Source organism: Nyctibius grandis, chromosome 6, assembly GCF_013368605.1.
Source record: "Nyctibius grandis isolate bNycGra1 chromosome 6, bNycGra1.pri, whole genome shotgun sequence".
In the NCBI taxonomy this organism is placed as follows: domain Eukaryota; kingdom Metazoa; phylum Chordata; class Aves; order Nyctibiiformes; family Nyctibiidae; genus Nyctibius; species Nyctibius grandis.
In genome coordinates, this window is record NC_090663.1 from 81675005 (window position 1) to 81696446 (window position 21442).

Sequence of the window (21442 nt, forward strand, 5' to 3'; positions counted from 1 at the left end):
CGTGCTTTTAAAGTCATTCCCAAATATGATCGGAAAGGCTCCTTCAGTACAAAAGCGCCCCAAACAGCGCACCCCGACGTAGGGCACAGCCCTGAACTGGCTGCACATTCCAATTTGCGGGTCAATAGGAGTTTCATGAGGGCACCCTAGGTCACTGCTTCCTCACAGCGACTTCGGAGGGAGGGGAAAAAAGGGTTTGAAAAACATTCCAGATTTCAGCAGAGTTTTTCTGGCTGTGCAGATACAGAAGTCACTGAAGTGTCCAGAGGGACAGCCTTAGCAAGCCTGTGACCTTCTATGACAAACTGGACCACAGCATTTCAGAAGGGATTTGGTCAGGATTGTTAAACATGTGCCAAAAAGAGAACTGCTTCTTGGATTTTTTCAATCAAGTAGCACTATATTTGGACTGGAAACAGCCCGTGGATGAGCAGGAATAACCATTAGAAGGCAAGTGAAAAGTTTCAAGCAGATACTACAAGTCAAGGAAGAAACAACTTGAACGTATCTGGGCAAGTTTCCATACTGACTCAAGCAACACTTTTTCCCATGACATCAGATTCAAAACAAACAATATATTATAGTCCATATGTTGATTAAAGAAAACCCAAGCAGTGCAGACGCATGCACCAGCCTACCGAACACCGATTGAACAAAAGCTGGATTGATTGCAAGCCATGGAAGTTAATCAAACAAATAAAAAGCCCCAAGTTTTCAGGATAAGGAGCCTGGGTAAGACTTCTCAGCAAGATGAGGAGTGAATACTGAGGTAAGATTGAAAGCAAACTGCCTAGTTAGAAGTTATACAGTCTAACTAGATGACAAGTACACTAAGTGAGCAGTGCTTTGAATATGCAGCAGTCATAAGGCTCAGAAAACTGTAAAGTTGGTTGTGGGTAATGTGCTTAGAGAGCCTGAAGTTCTCTACCTACCTGAAGTCATATGGCATTTGCATGAGAAATTTGGAATACAGAATGGTTTGCAGTCAGAGTTCAGAAGATCTTTTGGCAGATTAAACATATTCCCAGTAAGATGATGCTGAGGATAAACATGCACGAGAAATATATAAACGCTGTTTTCACAGGAATAATGCTGCTTTCTTAGAACTGACTGTATTTTAAGGCAAGCAAGCTAGAATGCAGTCCTCACGAGATGCCAACACAATCTATCAAGAACAGTTAGTAAATCACACCATTTAGCAACTTAAAGTGACATGCTACATTTTAAAATTCAAAAGAAAACCAAAACCATGTTCTACAGAAGGAGGTACTTGTGCAGCATAGCATATTGATGCTGTTTACAAAAGATTTGGGAATTGCACTCTTACTCTAACATAGCCTAACATTAACGCTTACTGCATACAGCTGGGTTCACTGAGATATTTTATCAGACCTTGAATTATCTGATCAGTTGGTCCTCTGTAATAAGAAACAGGAGGCCACCATTGTTTTCTCATGGAATTTAATAAGAATTTAATTTCTAATTTAATAATTAGAAAGGAGCCTTCTCAAATGAGGACAGATTTAACAAGGAGGATAAATTAGGCAGGTTGCTACATTTCAATTGTGTTTTAACAAAATTATTTAAGGTCTTGTCACTGTAAGGTTAAAGTGGAAGAACCTAGGTTTATAGAGGTATTAAGGGAAAATAACATTTCTTTTGTTTGTACAGTACTGAACACATTCACAAAAAACACCTTGTCCATTAGCCAGACTTCTGAAAACTCAATTCACTTAGAGATTTTGATTGTTTGTTTTAAATGAGGAATATACTTAAAGGAGGGGTTTTCTAGTTTTGTACATCCATCTTCATTCCCTTATACTGTTTCCAAATGCTTTGATCCAGGAATGACTTTTGTTAGTGTCAAACTGCACAGTGAAAATCTCAGTTAAAAAAAAAAAAAGATTTATGTAAACAAATTTGGCAACCATAATTCTTTGCCATTCCATTTGGATCTCTGCAGCCACTTCCTTCGAGGTAGATTCTTGTCTATAGAGATGTTCAGGTAAGAGCAGACTTAATTAATCCCAGGTACTATCAAGAAAAGAGGCATAGAAATGTGATGCTTCCAAGTAACACCAATCCTCCTGGGACAGCTGCAGCAGCAAGCTGCTATCTGTCAAGAAGATCCTCAAGATCCTTAGTATTAATGATTACCTCCCACATCTCTATGTACTTTATTGTACACCTGCCACAGTTATTTGGAACATACAATGTTTTAAAAGTTGAACATTACTGCCAGTGAGGTGTGTTAACGTCTGCATATTGCTCTTGCACTGATCTTCACTGCCTAATTCCCAAGAGAAAACTTAACAGCTTTTTTCACATACTTCCCAATTCTGCTTTGCAGGAAGTAAAGGTGACATATTGGCCAAATTTGTTGCATAAAGATCACAAGGGTTTTGAGGAGGAAGAGTTTCACATCTTTATAGGATTAGTTGGATTTTAAGTATGATCTCTAGGTCCAATCTGAAACGACAGGTATAGAAATTAAGTACCTACCATCATTTCCATACTCACATACAAGTTACACAGGGTATAGTGCATGTGAATGCTCCTTTACAACACTAAATAAGTAAAACATAATAGCATTGTGTGTTTAACAGCTTACCTTAAGATACAGTTAACATAACAGGCTTTCATTCATTAGTTTAAAAGTCTATCCTGTAGGTTCAAGAAATTGTAGAAGAAAAAAGAGCAGGTCTGGTAGCCTTAACTAATCCTTATGAAGTCATTAATGTTAAGCTGAGGAAAGCAAATGGGGTAGTCTGACCACTATCAGGCATGTTAGTTATATTTCAGCTCTTGAGTTTAAGTTGAGGTTGTACATTCCCCGCAGTGCACAGAAGGAAGAAGGGAGCACAGCAAGGTATGACTGGGGAGAAACGTTCTGAACCTGATGATAGGCACTTGTGTGTAAGACTAAGTAGTTAGTTATGCTTTCAGCAGTGCTGCACTTACCTTCAATGCCTAATTCCTAACATACAGGCAAAGGATACCTAGGTAGAGACAGACATGGCATGGTACATGATTGCACTTACTATATTGCAGTGAGTAGCACTGTATTCATTACATAGGAAAAAACCTACCTTTACAGAATAATACATGATTAAATAACTAGGATCTTGATTAGATCCTGATGATACACTGTAGGAGCTTTTTCTATATTCATATTTTAAACTCAGTCAAGTAACATTGCTTATGTAACAGTGAATTGTTTAAATCTTAGCAAGAGCTTTTTTCATTATTTACTTGATCAGCACAAATTACCCCAGTATCTGTTTCACTGGGTGCACACAGGACAACATCTCTGCAACTTTGTTTTGCTTTTTGTAGTCATGCCACCAGCAATTAGAAACACTTCAGCTACACAGATCATAGTTTCCACATTTTACTTAACTGTTCTGTGAAACTTTAGTGCAACATGCCAGCATTTTGTTAATAGAAGAACCAGATATTTTCACATTTCGTCTCTTAGTATATTCTATACACATAATTGCTTTTAAGATAATATTTATTTTGGTATATGAAAAGCAATTGAATGGCATAGTAGATTCTCATGAAGCACTGGGCAAAAAAAATGTTCTGCTGGACTGAACCAGCTGTCAAACATGTCTTTTCAAAAAAATCTTGAAAACAATGCTAACTGCTACATCTTAGTTTTCGTGCACCTCAGCACTTCTTCGTTCTGGTTCAAAGTGTAAGCTATGAAATGACTGTTCTCACAGTATTCAGAGTTTAGCCATAGCCAAGAAGTCCTGGAATTGTAATAGTGTATTCTTTGGGGTATATTCAATGTTAAACTAAATCTCCAAACGTTTCTTGGCTCACCTGCCGTTAACTGGACCTTGAACTTGCCGTTTGTATTCAATGGCGTGGGGCTAGCACTGCCATCTGTTTTGACAAATGTTTTCCATTGCCTCTGCATAGCTGACAGAACCTGAGGCATATTAGGAGAAGGTTAAGTTCTCCTTCTGAACCACCCAGGATTCCTTGAGTCCTCAGAAATCTAATCAGAACATAGCTAAGCAGTTCATTGTAAATCTGTTTGTAAAAGATTTTAGTTTGTCACGAGCTGCAAGTCATAGAGTCTTCCTAGATCCTTATCGCTTGTTCTCTAAGCGTTTGCCTGCTCTTCACTCCTTCAGCTCAAAAATCTTTACTGAGTGGAAAATCATAGCTGGACGCATTCTACAAAGAAAGCCAGTATTACTTCTACTTTTGTTTTCTGCACTTTGTTTTAAATACAGAGCACAAACCAGTTATAACTGTGCATGTTAAAGAAGAGCAGTTGTGCAAAGCCAGATTTTTTTTATTAAAACCAGCAATCCATAAATAGACTTTAAGTACAGGGCTTTATCTTTCTTACAGTAAAGCCAAAGGCAGACTGCCTGTTTGGAGTTGGTAGTTTCAGGTGTGACTTCTATCACTTTGGCACAACAATAGGAAAGTGACATCTCTGGACTCTAATATTCAGCATTACCAGCACCCAGGGCACAGCTGGGAGGAAGGCTGCTGAGCTCTTCCTCCTGCAAGGCCAATGGCTCCCCTAAGAGTCTCTATCCAAGCCACTACTGCCAAACAGTGATTGCTCACCTGAGGACATTCAGCTTGCAGCTCATCTAGACAATTTCAGAGGCCAGTTTGAGAGCTGGCATCATTGCATATAACAACTTAGAAACACCTGTATGGCACCAGCAGTAAACAAATGGTTTACAAGTCTCTACTTTGAGATCAAGTAGAGCCTAAATAAAAATTGATTTATTCTCTGTTTTTCCATTTTTATGGAAGAGTGTTAGCAACCATTATAAGAGTGACACTGTTTTTTAATTTCTCAGAATTTTTTTTTTTCTTTGGTACGAAATGCTACTAAGGGTCAGCAACAGTCTGCATGTCTGGGGTGATCTGGGATTTGCCTTCCCAGTTTCAGGCTTCCCTCATACTTACTGCAGCCCAGTCAGTTCTCATTTAATGTCCATCTGCTCTGCTAGTGGGTCACTTCAATGTCTCCAAGCTCTGCTTGCATCCTACCTTTCCCCTGAATTTTTACTATTTCATTACCTCTTTTCTTTGCAGTCCAATCCTGTCTCTTCACCATTGAAGTATTTAATCTTTTAACTTAAAACTCTGTGCTTATGTTTAGATTATGGCCCTATAACTAAAAGCCTCAGCGTTTTCTTCTTGAAAGGTTAAAGAAAGCCCGAGAAACACCATTGCATGCCAACGGCAACAAATTGCTGTTAACCTCATCCTTCACTGGAGCAAAGATGGATGAACCAGAGCAAAGCCTTTTGGTCCAGGGGACAGAGCTGGAACCTAAATAAGTGTATGAGCACAGCGCAAAAGTGGTTTTAAGCAGAGGACACATGCTAAGATTTCAGTAAAAAGATAAATGGCACCATCGGAGTTGCATCCATTCTACACAGTTAAGATGACCATCTTAAGCAGTAAAACACAAGACTTCTGCAGAAGTCTAGCATGACATTCATTTCTGTACATGAGGCTTGGATAAACTAGAACAGGCTTCCAAGGCAAAAGAGAATGAAAGACTTCAGATATAGTCAGCAAAGTTCTGGTGTAATGTGGTCTTCCCTCTACAAGCAGGGGTGATATATACACCTGAAAATATTTCAGACTAAAAATAAGAAGCCTTTTTAATAAAGGTTTCTCATAATTTCCAAAAGATTTCATTTTTGTGGGCCCATGGCATCATCATAAGAGATGTAAAACCTAGTTCTTAAAGCTACTTATTTGGGCCCTGGAACTGGTTTCATCCAGCCCAAGTACCAACTTCAGCATCACAAGTATAAGATTATGCCTACATGCAGCTCTCTAAGACTTGATGCATTAACCCTATTAGGATACATATAGGGATGGACATATATATACATATACATAACACTGAACCTCTTTCTTTTCAAATCTTTCATGCTACTGCTTTATGTACAGTCTTTCTCCTTACTCGACAGGCTCCATAGTAACAATTAATCTGAGACTCTCAGAAAGCCACCTAACAGTATTACTTATTATCTGCTATTCCTGATTCTGTCCTTTTTTAGTTCACCTCTTGTATTTTCATAGAGATGATCTAAGTAAAATTTCGGGAATGATTTTTGAAGCTTATGAATCATTTTACTGATACCAAACTAAACAGAACATCTGCCTAAAAACAGTTTCTCTAACAGCAATAAATTCTGTCTTCCTATTCTTAGAACATGTACTTTCAGCCTCTTAGTAGAATCATGAGAATCAAGGGAGCTTGAGGGTTGTTTTATTAATATCATAACTGGCAAAGTAAGAGTCCAGAAAGAGTAGTAATGAAGAGCTACAGTTTCTTGAATTTTAAAATGAGCTTTCCTAATTTCTGTGGAAAATATATAATAACCAGACACAAATAGCCTTGCTTAAATCATCTCACAAGATGTGCATTTAAACTATGTGGTTTTGAGCTGGAACTGAATAATGAATTTAAGCTACCAGTACAAGAGAAGAAAGGAAAGATGAAAAATTAGGTTGCCCTGCTAAGTGAGCTCCTTTTTGTTTTGAATAGATTAATCACATCAGCATGGAAAAATACTACTGTACAATTACTGTCACATGTGACAAGATGTCCCACCTATGATTCATGCCATAAGCCACAGAGCCATTGTGCACATGTACAAATCAAATGCAAGCCTTGCAATTAGATTCAAAATACTTGGTTTCAGATCTGTTTCAGATGTGAAATTTATCCACATAGAAGTAGCTGCCACTTTTTGCAGACTGGACTGCCACTAACTGATTGTAACAAAACAAAACCAGAAGAGCAATGTTCCACATCCTTTTCACATGCAGCATTTAGGTACCCTGTCATATTATACGTTCAGCCCTGTTATCACCCCATATGTATACCAGAAGTCAGTCTGAAGGATCCAGAGAGATTCCCAGCCTTAGCCTGGCAATCACTTACCCTACCAGGGCACAAAAGAAGGGTTTTGATCTTTCCAGATGCATCAGTCGTTCCTGTGCCATCCTATGCTCTATGAAGAATTTTAATAGTTTCCAGATGTTGGCTCATAGGGTGCTGACACAACTCTTGTACAATTATAGTATTATACAACAATATTATGAGAAGGATCAGAAACACAAGAATTTTACAGCCTTTGGAAACCTTAGCTGACAAGAACAACAAAATACAATGCTGCTTGCAATGCTTTACTTGTTCAGCATTACTGTCCAGGAGCCAGCAAGGCTTGGGTACTCCTTCTTTGAAGCTTTTAGATCAACAATCAATCAGATTGGTTCTCACATTATTAGTTTTCTCACACATGAGGAGAATAAAAGGGTATATAGGCTTTGGGTAACTGCAAAGCTATTCATACACACAGAGGTTACTGGAGTTCTTTAAATACCATTTGGCTATGGTGTGGTAGCTAGATGAGATAATAGCTCCAAGAATTTAAATAGATCTGGGCATCATTTATAATTTTACTATCCTATAGTGTCACTTTCCTCCAGAAGCATTTTTTCTGAAGTTCTTCTACACATGTAAGGACATTTGTCCAGATCAGACTTGCACTGCAGCACCGCAATAGCATCACTGAAGCAACCCTTTTGAAAGAAAGTAATCTTTGAATTTACTATGTAATTTCTAGCATTAGTTATTTCTGAAATGCTATGTAATTACTTCAGTAATACCATGATTAAATATTAGTAACTAGATCTTGTTGAAAATTACAAAACTGTCTAATACAAAACATTGAAACTTCATTTTGTTCACTGTACTTAAACAGATCAATTTCCTTTCTGAAACACAATTCTTCATATTTGCCTTCCCTATTTGTCTTCACTTACAAAAACACATTGAGAGAAAAGAAAAATAACATAAGAAAACTAAAAAGCTGATAATATTACTTATTTTTTAATCATTATCAGATTAAATGGTAAATTTTTCTTTACAAAATTGAAAGAGGCAAGAGTTCAGGTATAATCTAGAATTTTAAAAATACACCAACTTTAGTATTTCAAGACTTGAGGCAGACCTGAAGAGGATTAATTCAAGCTTCTCCTAACATATCTGAAAGATACTAGACCCTGGAAAGCTTGCTATTTTTCAGAGCTATCATTTAAATATAAAGAAAAATGTAAAAAGGAGTTGTGCATGCACCCTGTTTAGAAACTATTCCTTCATCTATGAAAGCAGAGACAACAACTCTGTTCCTATAAATTACAATAAAAGCAGCCAGATGATTAGTGGGTTTATCTTGTATTTAAAAAGGTGACCATGTAACAACCAGTAAACACACATCAAGAGAAGAGGAGGGAAGCCCAGTGATATTAACCATAAAACATTTAAAGGGCAAAGCTAAGAAGAAATATTATTTGATCTGTTTTAGTCCATCTGACATTTTTATATCCACATTTAACTAACAGGTCATTAATATCCGTGCAAATGTAAGCAAGGGAATTTTGAGCTGACATGTCTTGTTCAAAGTAATAAAACCTTTATTCACACTCAACTTGTACATCAAACATTTCATAACTTGGCAGTCCTGAACAAATATGCAGAGATCCACCGGTCCAATTGCACAGGATGCAATCGGTCAGCATTTGCTCCCAAAATTCTTGCACCACTATGGAAAAAAAACAATTCCCATTTAAGTTTTTTCCTCTTAAAAACCTGGCTACATATGGGTGGAGGGGATCAGCTAGCAAGCTGTGTGTGACAGGTGCTTTTAGTTTTCCCTTTTTGCCTTCTAAGTAGAAGAGATTCCTTGCAACTGAAGTTCTTTTGCAGATTATAACTTCCTAAAGAGCCACAAGAGAATTTACTCATCCAAGTTCTCTTAATTCAGTCTTGTCCTGAAACATTTTTAAATGCCAAGATCAGCGGATAGCAAGAATGCATGTCAAAAGAGACATGCTCTTTTTCATGCAGGGGAAGAGACCAGATATCACTTTTCCAAGTTAGCTATTTTCAATTTATCAGAAATTCTCAGCTCACCCCTTAAGACCATGATTTCTGCAACTGAATTTCTTTGAGCAGACTGTGCTTTATCATATTCCTTATAAAAAAGAATATAATACAAAATAGAGCAGAACAAAATACTAAACAATAGTATTTAATACACTTATTTTGTCATTTTCTTGTCCAATTTAAGAGGAAAACTTGTTTCTGAGATTACCCTTTTTAAAAAATGGAATCCCAAACAGAATTATGCCTCTCAAACTCCAAAGAAATCCATTTGCTTCATGGCTTTAAATTTGTAAAGAATTTTTCTATAAGGTTTGTTTTTAGGCATGACTGAGGTTGCCATTCTCACAATAGATCCCCATAGGTCTAATAATGTCAGTGTTCCCAAACAAATGCTATGATTAAATTGTCAAGAATGGTTTAATTAATTTTGAGGTCCTCGTAGCTCTGATTTTGATAGTTTTTCATTCTATAAACAACAACAGTATGAATCTGGTGTAGTAGTGAGTCTCCTTTTGAACTAGGCTTAAACTGAAATGATGAAGGTTTCTCCAACATCTTTCCCATACCAAGGGAATGATCCTATAGTATCTTAATCTTCAGGAATTAAATGGTCTGTTAGGAAAGTCCCAGTGTTTTCAGTGGCAAGTACAATTTTAATAAGTACAGCTTTTTTTTTTTTTTAAATTAAAGATTATTCCTGAAGGTCTTCAGCAAAATAAGCAAATACATATATTACTATAAAATATACTTGTATACACAGAGTTATTTTAACACAGTGCTAGATCAGCAATAATTCAAAGAAAAGAATACATAAGGAAGTAACTGATAGGAGACATAGCCCAGACTTCAGAATGACTAGCTGAATCAACAATATGACTAACAGTATGAATTTCAGCTGACAGCACATCTTTACAAAGCGCCACTATAAAGATGACTAGTCAGAGTAGAAAACTCAACGACTTATTCTGTCAAAAGCCTCTCTGAATGTAAATGCAAGCAGTGAGTATCTTCAGTGCACACGAAAATAAAACTGGTTGTCTGGGCTTAGGGTAATCCCTGCCCATGGATCAGGCTGTGGGTTGTGTGTACTCTCTGTGAGCTCATCTTGCCACAACTCCAAGATATGTTGTGTGCCAATCATAGCTATGGCCATTTAGTTCAGCAAATATTATTCAAGGTCAAACACTTTAAAGGAACATGGAGACAGCTATCAGAAAAGTCTGATTTTAATTACAGAACTTAACTGCTAAAAATTATTAATATTCACATCAGATTGTGTCAGGTCCATGACACGTATCATAATATTTCTTTAAGTGGTGCGCCGTGTTTAACAAATTGAGTTTTTATATGATTTCAGTTTTACTTGTAATCACTCTTGAAAGTTTAATTACTGCTGCCACTTGTATATGCATTTTCTCTGTGTTAAATACTAAATAAACCTGATTTGCTTCAGACAATTCCTGGAGCTAAATTTCTGGAATGCTATTTTAGAATCTCTGTTCCATTTATTACTAATCCCACTACCTAGGAACTGTGCTGGGTTCTAGAGCGTGGGGACTTTAAAGGCAGACCCCTACACACCCCCTTTGATTTAGGCAATTATGTAGTGGCAATTACTGTGAATTTAATTACTATTTCTGATGATGCAGACTGGAGCATAATACACTCCTCCAAAACCTTTTTGGTTCCCTTTTTTAGGAACAAAGAACATAGATGAGAGGCAAGTTCTTGAGTCATTAAACCTGATCTCTGCTATGACAAGCACCATATTATCTAGTCTCTTAAAAAGATCAAACTCCACCACAGAAGTAGCTTGCTACTTTTTTTTTTTCATCCTTGAATCAAATGAAAAAACCTGCTCCAGGCTTTCCCTGTTTTAAAAATTTAGAGCCTCTTCTACTTTGAAGCCTAAAATGGCTTTAAGTCACCATAATTTGGTGTGTCAGTGTTATCACGTAGCTTAATTCCTTCTCACTAGCATTGACCTTCTCTTACGTGATATGTATGACGTATTACCTGTCTTCTATTTTGCTAGCCTAAATAAAACAAGTTTCCCCATCTTTATGTGTCAGATCAGCTGACAGATTCAACCAAGTTATCTTTAATGTTGTTTTTATATTTTTCTCCCATTTTCAATTCCCTGCCAGGTATTCCAAATAAGTTTTGTAGGAAAGCCTGTGGCAGGACTTTTTCCTGTGGTACATGGCACAGTCTAACCAGATCACCAGTCTCACTCAGGAAGAAACAAGAACTGCACACCATCTCAAAGCACACAGTCCCTATGGTTTAGGCCACAAGTCTCAGGCAAGCCATGCAATAACATATACTGAAGTTAAGACTTGTTACACTGCTCAGCTCATTTACCCATTTATTGTAGCATGCCTTGTTCACTGAAACACCATCTTATTTGGCTTCCAAGGTTTCACACAAGATCACAAACAGATAAAGATGAGGATTTTTTCCAGGAGAACAACTTTTGCAGTTATGTCTCCAAACTTCATTAGTCTCTCCTTACTCACTAAATAGCATGTTTTGTTGGTTTAGATTTCTACCATAAAAACATCTAGGAGTTCTTCATTTGCTATCCACCTTTCTTATCCCTTCTTCTTAGTGAAATATGGTTCCGTTACTGCCACAGAGCAGCCAGACTTCTGGATCTGACTGAAACTCTTGAATTCAGAATAATATTGATAAGTCAAAGATGAAAATAAAATTGCCATCCTGCCCTCACAGAATTTATCATTTCTTACTCTGAAAATTGTTGCCCCCCATTTCTATTGCTGTTCTTTGAGATATATTCCTCCAGAAGAGTATTCAGCACCAAGCTATGAGCTCATTTTAAGAGCTGCTTTCTACAAAATTTCCACGTCCAGATGGCATACAAATTATCATCTTCTATCACGGACTTAATAAGCCGTGGGCTGCTGTTAATTGTCACTTCCAGGTTTCAGTGTTGTTTATAAGCCACTAATAAAACCTGCTGTCCTTCTTACTCACAAATTAGAAAATTTAATTTTTAAGGATACACTTTGCACCCTACTTTCCTTCTCCTTCTTAAATTCCTGCCTTGATTTTCTCCCATGCATTTCTCACAATCAGCAATAGGTCAAATTTGATATTTTATTGATATTTTCTTCATATCTTTTTCAGGCAAAGTTTCTCAAGGGAAGAACTATAGGCCAAATACCTTCTGCTTTATCTGCATTTGTTACTGAGAAAAGAACTTGTCCCCTTCATGTTTATTATTCTGAACTGAATTCAGAGTCTCTGGTGACTAACACAAACAGAACGCATACAATAAGAAAATGCATTTAATATTTTATTATATTTTAGCTGCCTGTTAGATGCCTTACCCCAACCATCAATTTATAATCACATGCAAGAGGCAGCTTCCTGAATTTGCATAGTTTAGGAATAGCAAAGCAGGAACAACAGGGTGAGGGTAATTATTTTTTTTAAACAACATTAGAGCAGAGCTTAGTGGATCAGTGCAGCATCTGCAAAGTTCGGCCCATTAGTAATTGCAAAGCCTTCAGATGAGGCCCTGAAGAACATGAGCTGCGTGAATTCAGCTTGTTAATGGCATAGTTTTTATTAAATTAGTTGTCAGATAGTTGTAAAGCAGACATTGGAGTTGGAGCTTTCAGAGTTACTTGAGAAAGTTTAGGGCACATAAACCAAACACTACTTGAATCACCACAAACAAGGCACTTGCGTCAACACAGTTTCCAGCCCAGGACTCCTCTGCTTCCCCCACAGTTAATGAGACCACTCAGCACCTCACACCCAGGCACAGACACGCTCACTTTGGGGTTAGCCAAAGTTGTCCATACATGTTAGTAGGGCTCCAAAATGCAGTAAGTATACACAAAGAGAGGTGACAGAGAGAGTGCTAAAAGCAGGGCCTCAGAAGGTGAAGATGTGCAGATCTCTGATCATCACATTCTTTCCCCCGCAGCAGGCATTTGGAAGAACAGACCAAGGTCATGCTTCAAAACCGCAAAATTTCTTGGCCAGCCCATCTATAGACAGGCTCTCCAAGGAAGTTACTTTAACCTCAAGGCTATATTCGCAGCTGCAAAACATCTACACAGCCTAGAGAGAAGGATCCCTCCTTCAGCCTCCACGGCATTTCCCAGCAAAGTACAGCTGTTTGGGGTTTGTGCTGAGAATAATTTAGAATTACAGCTTTTAAAATCCTGCACTTTTTATAGTTAATTGTAAACCAAATCTGATTGGAACTTAGTGCAGAGAGGTCAGATAAACCAGAAGTGTGGTTTGCATGCTTCCTCTCGACACACATCAAAGGAAAACCCAAACAAAAAGGCTATTCTTTGCACTTATAATTGGCACTAGGCATCGGCTTTATACAACAGACTTAAATTCCCTAGGCAGTGGAATGTTCTTATAGATGCCTCTGAAAGAGAAATAACCTGATAATGCAAGCTGAAAACAGATAATTCAATAAAAGTTATGCACCCTGACCATTTCACAGATGCCTGGCATTGCTAGTGATCCCTTCAAATTGATTAGAAGGTAGAGAAGAGCAGCACATTCAGAGCAAATTACATCAGCATAGTCTGGCAGCTCTAGGAGGAACAAACAGGCAGCATCACTTGCCTGCTCTACACTGAGAGCTGCTACATCCCCCTAACAACCCTAACAGCTCTGCTCAAGCCTCTCTCCTTACCTACACAAAGGAAAAAAGTTGTCCTGGCTCCAGGATAGAGTATACACCATGGAGCTGGATCCCTAATTTCCAAGTCGCTCTTTAAGCCTCCAACTGCATATTAAAATTCTTCTTCAGGAGATTAATTGTGCTTAAAAGACAAATATTACATGTATGCATATAAGATTCCAACATACTATAACCTTGTATGCAAAATAGAAAGAAAATTCAAGTAAAGTTACTTTTCAGGCTATCTTCCTCTTGGTTTCTGGGCTACTAGAGTAACTCCTGCTTTGCCTTTAGAGATCTCTTCTCCCCTGACTCTGTGCACTAATACAGAAGCAAGACAGAACTATATGTATATTGCATATTAAGACGTACACACGGTACATTCATTTAATCACTCATGAGCTTCCTGAACTATATTTTCCTTGCCATGTGAAACGCTATTATACTTCATCTGTTTTCTTGAGTAAATAATTCAGAAAAAAATGCTGTGTTCTTCCAGTGTTTTGGAATGTGTATTTTGGGGTAAGAAAGCATTATGTTGGATTTACTGTACTTTGGTACTTCTGTCTCAGTTACTCAAGATCAAACCCAAATTCCCCCCGACTGGGGGGAGAGGGGGAAATCACAGTAACCTAGCATCACATTGTACAAATGGTATTTACATTTGGATATTACCAAACAAATCCCACCCATCAGTAAAACCACCAATCACTAAAACATATTAACCAAATGGAATATTTTCTATTCATTAAATCAGCTATCCTGACTTTTGTTTCCATACACTGGATGACATTATATGACTATCAAATTACTATTGTTGGCCTTAAATTGCAGCATTTTGTTCTTGATGTGCATCTGGTCTCTGGGATATGTTGGAACAACTGCATGCAGAACTGCATCGTGTAGGTTTTGGCATATTTTCCATAACAGTATATAGTGATTTGAGTCATAGATTTTCATTCTTACAGGAGATATTACTGAGGACAAAGGGAGTTTTGAGCATACCATAAATGGCCCTGAGTCTTCAACAAGAAGCAGATAACTGTAACCCATTTCTTGAGGTTTTTTTGATCATTTAACTCTTTCCTTTTACATACTGAATTTTTGCCGAAATATTTTCCTGATGTGAGCAGGCCTTCAACATGCAAAACAGGGTAAGACCTGTCCTTAGCAGCTAGAATTGTAAAAGTTTCACCTCCTATTCAAGCCCCTCAGATTTTCATGCAAGTAGGTTCAGCAACTACTCTGATAACACAAACTTTCTGCAAAAACATACCAGTCAATATATAGGGGTTCCCCAAAAGTCTCATTCCTTGTCTCAGTCACTAAAGCCAGGCTCCTTTGAAAAATCCGACCCTAAAATTGTCATTTGCCTCCCTCTCTCAGCTGTTTGGAATCCCTATGTAATCCAAATTGCATACAGCAGAAGTAATCCTGCTTTCAAAGGAAAGCAGAGCTGAAAGGTCAACAAATCTCAAGCTATGCTGCCTCAAGCCTTTCTTCTTCCAAAGGAGTGGCTAATGACTTGTTCTTTGGGAAGACTGGAAAGAGATCAAATATGAGGGCATGATTGAGAGAAGAAAAATCTTCCACACCAATTACAGCTTCCACACTTCTAGCTAGAATCCATAACCCAGCTTCCAGGGGCAGCCCAATGACTTTTCAATCACCTTATCATGCTCTACAGGGTCAAAAGGATCAATGCAATGCTATCAGTTTGCTATTTTACAAGCTTGAAAAGAAAGAAATTGGATGGGCAGGCTGCCTCAGAAATTCTGTTAGAATGTAATTGGCACTAAGTTTTCCCAGACGAAAACAATTCAGGTTTCAAAATTTTCTGAGGTTGGGGACTGCATGCAAACTATGTTTCTCTCTAGCTCCCCATCACTATTGTCTCCAGTGCCATCACAGCTTCACAAAAACCTTCAAAACACAGGAAATTAGAATAAAGCAAGAAATTCCACCACCCTATAAAGCACTATGCTCTGCATGCTCTCATGCCAAGCCTACTGTTTTCCAGCACTAGTTAGCACACTCATCTTTGTATTTGTCTACTGCTTTTTTGGCTGGTACAGGTAGAATTGCTGCCATCCATCCCAACAATGTTCAAGGAGCTCTCCAAAGCAAGAACTTGTGCATTTACTGACAGTTGTCCAATGACTTGGAGAGTTTCAAATCCTGACAATGCTTTAAGTATTGCCAGGTGAGTGAAAAACATGTGAATCTTTGGTTAGGTCATAAGAATTTTAGTCAGAGCAAAGATATACAGGCAAAAGGGATTCTATTGTGATGCTCTCAGAGCTGCAGTAATACATACACCTCTGAATAAACTCAGGAATTTGAGGAGGAACCATCACACTTGCATCTGCACATAGGAGAACCACAGATTATGTACCACTTTTACAGTAAGGTACTATCTATCTTTCAGGGGTTGTCACCAACTCAGTGGATAAAATCCACAGCCCTCATAAGGCTCCTTTGTGCTCCTGCAGCTTTGTGGTTCTACCTCTGCACCACTTGAGCACAGGAGCAGTTCAAAGGTAAGGCAGGAGGAAAGGGAACAGAAAGTACTCCAATGATCCCAGCTAGAAGAATGGCTCCTTTGATAAAACATCCATGTGGCTGCTGTTATTTGCATCAGGAAATATCTTGTTTCACAAAAGTCAGAGAGATGGGCTGACCTCATTTATGTGATAAAGAGTAAATTGGGATCACCCATGCCTTTTTCTGCATGGATCATGAACAAAAAAAAAAAAAAGGAGTTGGACCAAACAGTGTTTGAAGTTTGCCAAGCTCTTTCTGTTTTTTCACTTACTGGCTTATAGAGCTGTGATCAGCAGCGCATTAAAGAAGAGCTGAGCCAATATGGATCTTTCCAGTTCACTAGTAGTAATTAGATCTGTGAGCATGAATATAAATCTAAAGATTCAAGACCCAAATGGCTGCTTCTTGATGTGTTTCTATTTACTGCCTCAAGAGCCCTCTTCATATCTCTTGTAAAACTATGCATTGCATTCAGATTAAACCCTAGGATAAATTTCTTGTCTTTCCACTTCATGTCCATTGAAATGATTTGGCTGGGTTACGCAGTAGTCCAGAGGATATGATCTACAGATGTCAGAAATGGCATTAACTTACTGAAGTGGTAAACAGCCAGCACATCTTCAACTAAATGGCTAGGGTTGGGTTTTTGCCTTCAAGTAGACAACCAAAAACATAGTTTGCCTTAACAGAATTGAAGAGGCTTACAAGTGGAATTTCCTTTTGGATTTCCTTATTTCCTTACAAGAGGACTAATACATTATTTCTCAATTACATTCTGCATTTTGGCATAGTTTTAACAGAGTGGGAGGACAACAAACTCGTTAAAAATGTAAATGGTCCTGTGAGGGAGGAATACAGCAGGCAACAATCAGAACATGGATGTGACCGCAGCTCTTTGCTTTGTTTTGTAAGCAAAAGTTTCAGTCAGAAATAAGTGGAAAATGGATACTGAGAGGATGAACAGCCAGCAGGAAGACTCATAACTAGGATAAACACCACGATACAGTCAACAGCTGGCACGTTCCACTATTTCTCTATCCATACTAAGAATCAGGTATTGATTACCTTTAACATACAGCACATTTTACATGTCACTCCAGGTGGGGGTTTTTTATTTTTTCTTTCCAGCACAAGGACATCTGCAATGAAGTGGGGCAGCAGCATGTGTTGGCATGCTAGACACACCTAAGCAGTGCTGCAGACAACCAGGAGTCTTATCAAATCACAGACACACGCATGCCCATGTGCTCTTGAATAAGAAAATGGATAACAACTGTTTCTACAAAACAGCATCAGTGAACCAAAACAAAGCTGAAAAAAATAAAGCCTTCTGCAATATCTTTTAAAAATTGCTTCCAAAAATGAGGAATGTTATTATATTTTACAAGTTAAACTTCAAGTGACAAGCAAAAATACTATCAAGTAGTATTGGAAGCTCTTACATTTAAGATTTAAAGCAAAAGGCGAAAGACAACTTTCAAATTTAAGCTGAGATACAAATCTGCTTTGTGACTTTGAGCAATGTCTTGTCCTCTTTGTGCCTCTGTCAGCCCAGCTGGAAATTGTAGTAATAAATTAAGAAGCACAAAAACAAAAACCAGGTCTTCAATGAGATCCAGATGCTCTATTAAACTGCTGTTCTCCTTAAACACCTTCCAAACCATAGCTAAATAGAAATATGTCTGACAGCTGAATTTTAGGCACACATGTGAAACTGTAGAATTGTCTTTATCTATTTTCCAACATTAGAAGTTACCATATCTCTTCAGGAGCTGGAACCACATTAGGTTCTCCTATCCGTAATAAAGGTAATTACAACTGAACTGCACTGATGCCACCTCAAGATTAAAGGATCATATACTTTATGATTCTCTGTTTATACAGTAACTTATTGTGTGGTTTACCTTGGCTAGGCAACGTGCATGCTGAGACTGTTTCTTATTATATGAAATTCAATCTTTTCACTGTTACCACGTCCTCCTTCTGGCTTCTAACTCCTTGCCCTTTTCGAACTTTGTATGGTGTTTTCTCATCTTTACCTGTTAAGATCACATCACTTTACCAAAGAAAGTATATTTTTATTGTATGTATGTACAAAATGATGATTGGAACTGAACCCAAGCATACAAGAAATTATGCTCATAAGTGCCATTATCTCAAGGATTTTTGGTCAGAGCTTTAGCTGAGTACACTTTTGTTTCTTGCTCAAAGAAATAAGCAGAAAATAGTGGGAGAAAACTATAGGACTGATCATGTAACTAAAGACTGATACCACAATGAACATGGAAGAAATTAAATTTGCATGAACATCTACAACACTGCTGCTTTATGTCTGTAGTGGTTGACTTTGCTACAGCAACTTCCTCTTTCGTATAATTTTTGTAACAAGCATTTTTAGCACGTACTACCAAACACTGTACCTCGTGCAGAACATGTTTGTCAGTTCTGTTGGCTCAGACTGCCCCATTAGGAACTAAAAGTGGTGAATGAAGAACACAACCTGGGGCTGCTTCAGAAGCAGTTTCTTCTTAGATGTTAAGGAAATGCCTATGAAGCCCTCATTGCTGTTGAAGCAGTGTTCTACTACTAATGAAGCTGCTTTAGTTTACGTGTAATACCTACAGAGCAATGCCTGCCTTACTACAAAGAGATAAAGGGTTCCCAGAGCATCCATTAAAATGAAGATTTCCTAATGCCTACCTTACTGCAAACCTGGGACAATTGCTGCTGAGCACTGCTGGTGTTATTGAGGGTTATCTTCTTGCCTCAAGAGGAAAAAGTCCTGGTAGAATATTTTTGCCCCTTTTCTTTGTAAAAGTTACAACCACAGGATAGGCCAGGAGAAAATATGTCTCTCAAGTCAGTCTTTGATTATCACCATCTCTTTGCTAGGTAAGCAGAATACTCCACATGCTCTTATTTCTTGTTGCTGGAAACATTATACACCAGCTTGAGCAGATTTCAAGCTCGGCACAAGATAACTGTCATTTTCTTAAGAAAGCCTTCATCACTTCAATAGATTATCAGGCTCACAGCTGAAATAACAGAACATGGTTGCTTGCCAAAGGGCATGGAGAATGTTAAAACATACTACACATGACATCGCTAAGTGGCAAATGACAAAAGACAACCAAGGGAATGAAAACTGATTCATACCAACTGTGTCTTAAATGAAACTGCAATCACTGTCAGTAATGGAGATCTGTCAGAAGCCCCAGCACATAGTGCTGGTCACTTAACAGGAATATGGCTTCTCACATCCAGTTCCCAATATTACTGCGGATGGTCCCCGCACGTCTCCAGCTTCAATGCCACATCTCATTGCCACTGAGTGGCTAAGAATATTTAATACATTCGACCTTTAGTCCTGGGGTGTAAATAGTTTCAGGAAGGTATGTTTTTAATTTACTCACTATTTTCAGACATGTCCCTTACCACAACATTGCATGTGAATGCAGTAAACACCCACACCAGCAACTTTAGCTTTCATTGGTTTGTGAACATGACTGAAAATAATTATTCTTTTACCCCAAAGTCAAAAAAAGCTGTAAGACAAAACCAGCAAAGCCAGCAGCTAGATTTGTTTATTAGAAGTATCTTATGTAGCATGTTGCTAAAGCAATTCCCTGATTCTAAAGCAATATGAAATCACTCATAAATAAGACACATGTGAGAGCATTGCTCCCATGAGGAAATCCCAGAAACTTTTAGCACAGATCCTCACAGCAGTCAGGCAGACTTTGAGACACCCAAGAAAGATGTGTGGTACAGAACAATAGATAGAAAGTTGCTACTTGCACTGATACTGGTTTTGGCTTGAGGCAAGACACCGAGTTCTTCTCTTCTGGCTACAAGATGTGACACAATTATGAACAGAAATACTGGAAGTTAAAACAGTGAATGTTAATTTGAGAAAAGGCATCCTTGGTGCATGTACAAGCTTCCAACTTAAGACAGACATGTAGCTAAGCACAACAACCTGAAGTTGGATCTGTGTCTCAGTAGTTGCCCAACACCTATGTTTTATCAAAAAGAAAAATGCTAGATATGATTCAAAATAAGTTCACAGGCACTTGCTTTGAGACTTTCATCTCTGCTGCATATAGCTCCTAACTTAAAATTAAAATGCAAGAAGAAAACTGGTACCAGCTAAAAACAAGCTCCATTTTTATAATAGCCTGACCCTCAACCCCTACAATCCAATATAGCTTTCTTACAGTATCATAACAATCACTTCATACCCCTTTGCATCTTTATTTTGCAAGCTTGCCTACCCCTAACCCATTCCATCAGAACAGGGCAGTGGAATAGTTGTGGCCAGACAATTGCCAGTTCGGATGCCAAGAGAATGGCCCTTTAAAAGACAAAGCCAGCTGTGAATACCAAGTTGTGCAAGTGCCCACTGGAAAGAATAAAATCATAGGCTTGACTTTGCTCCACCCATTCATTTTGGGCAGAACTTGCCTACAAAAGTTAGTGGTTTTGACCTCAGTTTCAAGAGCATGAAGCTAGATCATCTTGACCAGAGGCTTTGATGTCAGTAAAGTTATGCCTAATTTACCCCAGCATAACCAAAATTAGAATCTAGCCCAAGGGTAAAAACATCTTTTAAATTACGCAGGCTACTCCTCCCCCTGTGCAGGTTTGTAGCTGCACCACAGTGGCTGCTCTCCTCATATCACCTGTTCCTACAACTTGGAGTATTTCATCGTTTCCTTCCAGCCACAGTGTAGAATTGATTCTCGGGATCATAGTTAATCATGGGACTTTGCTCAGTGAAGGGAACTTTTCTCCCAGCCTTCTTATATGATCTCATTTATCTGCATTCTCTTCTAATTGCATACCTCTACAGCTGGGCAGAACCAGAAAAACCCACTGGGCAGGATAACCTACATTTTCTTTGAGTCTAGAAAGTCAATGGGTAGTCCTGAAGTAAAAAAATATGAGAGAAGAAAATGAGAGTTGTGTATACTTTGGTGTTCTTTAAAAACAGGACTTTTCCACCCCCTCCAGGCCAGAGGGACTCATATAAGTCAAACTATTCAGGGAAGGAGGCACTCTATTAGTGACAGAAAGGGTGATGATGAAGCAGGAGAAGCAGCAGAAAAAACTAGATCAAGTGAACAGAAAGCAAGTTCATGACTGGATTTGGCTGCCAAAATATCTTCCCATATCTCCCTCTCCTGACCTTTAGTAAATTATATCCCACACTGTTCTTTCTCCCTGTGGAGCCATACTGAACTTTTACTTTCCTCTGCCTTAAA

At 38.2% G+C, this 21442-nt stretch overlaps 1 protein-coding gene across 1 annotated transcript in view; it reads left to right on the forward strand.

Moving 5' to 3' along the window:
* Positions 1-254: 254 nt before the first annotated feature.
* PDE5A (phosphodiesterase 5A) overlaps positions 255-21442 on the forward strand; it is a 128508-nt gene continuing 107320 nt past the window's right edge. The window contains exon 1 of the mRNA XM_068403151.1: positions 255-769. The gene's annotated coding sequence lies outside the window, so the exon portion shown is untranslated. The remainder of the gene's footprint in view (positions 770-21442) is intronic.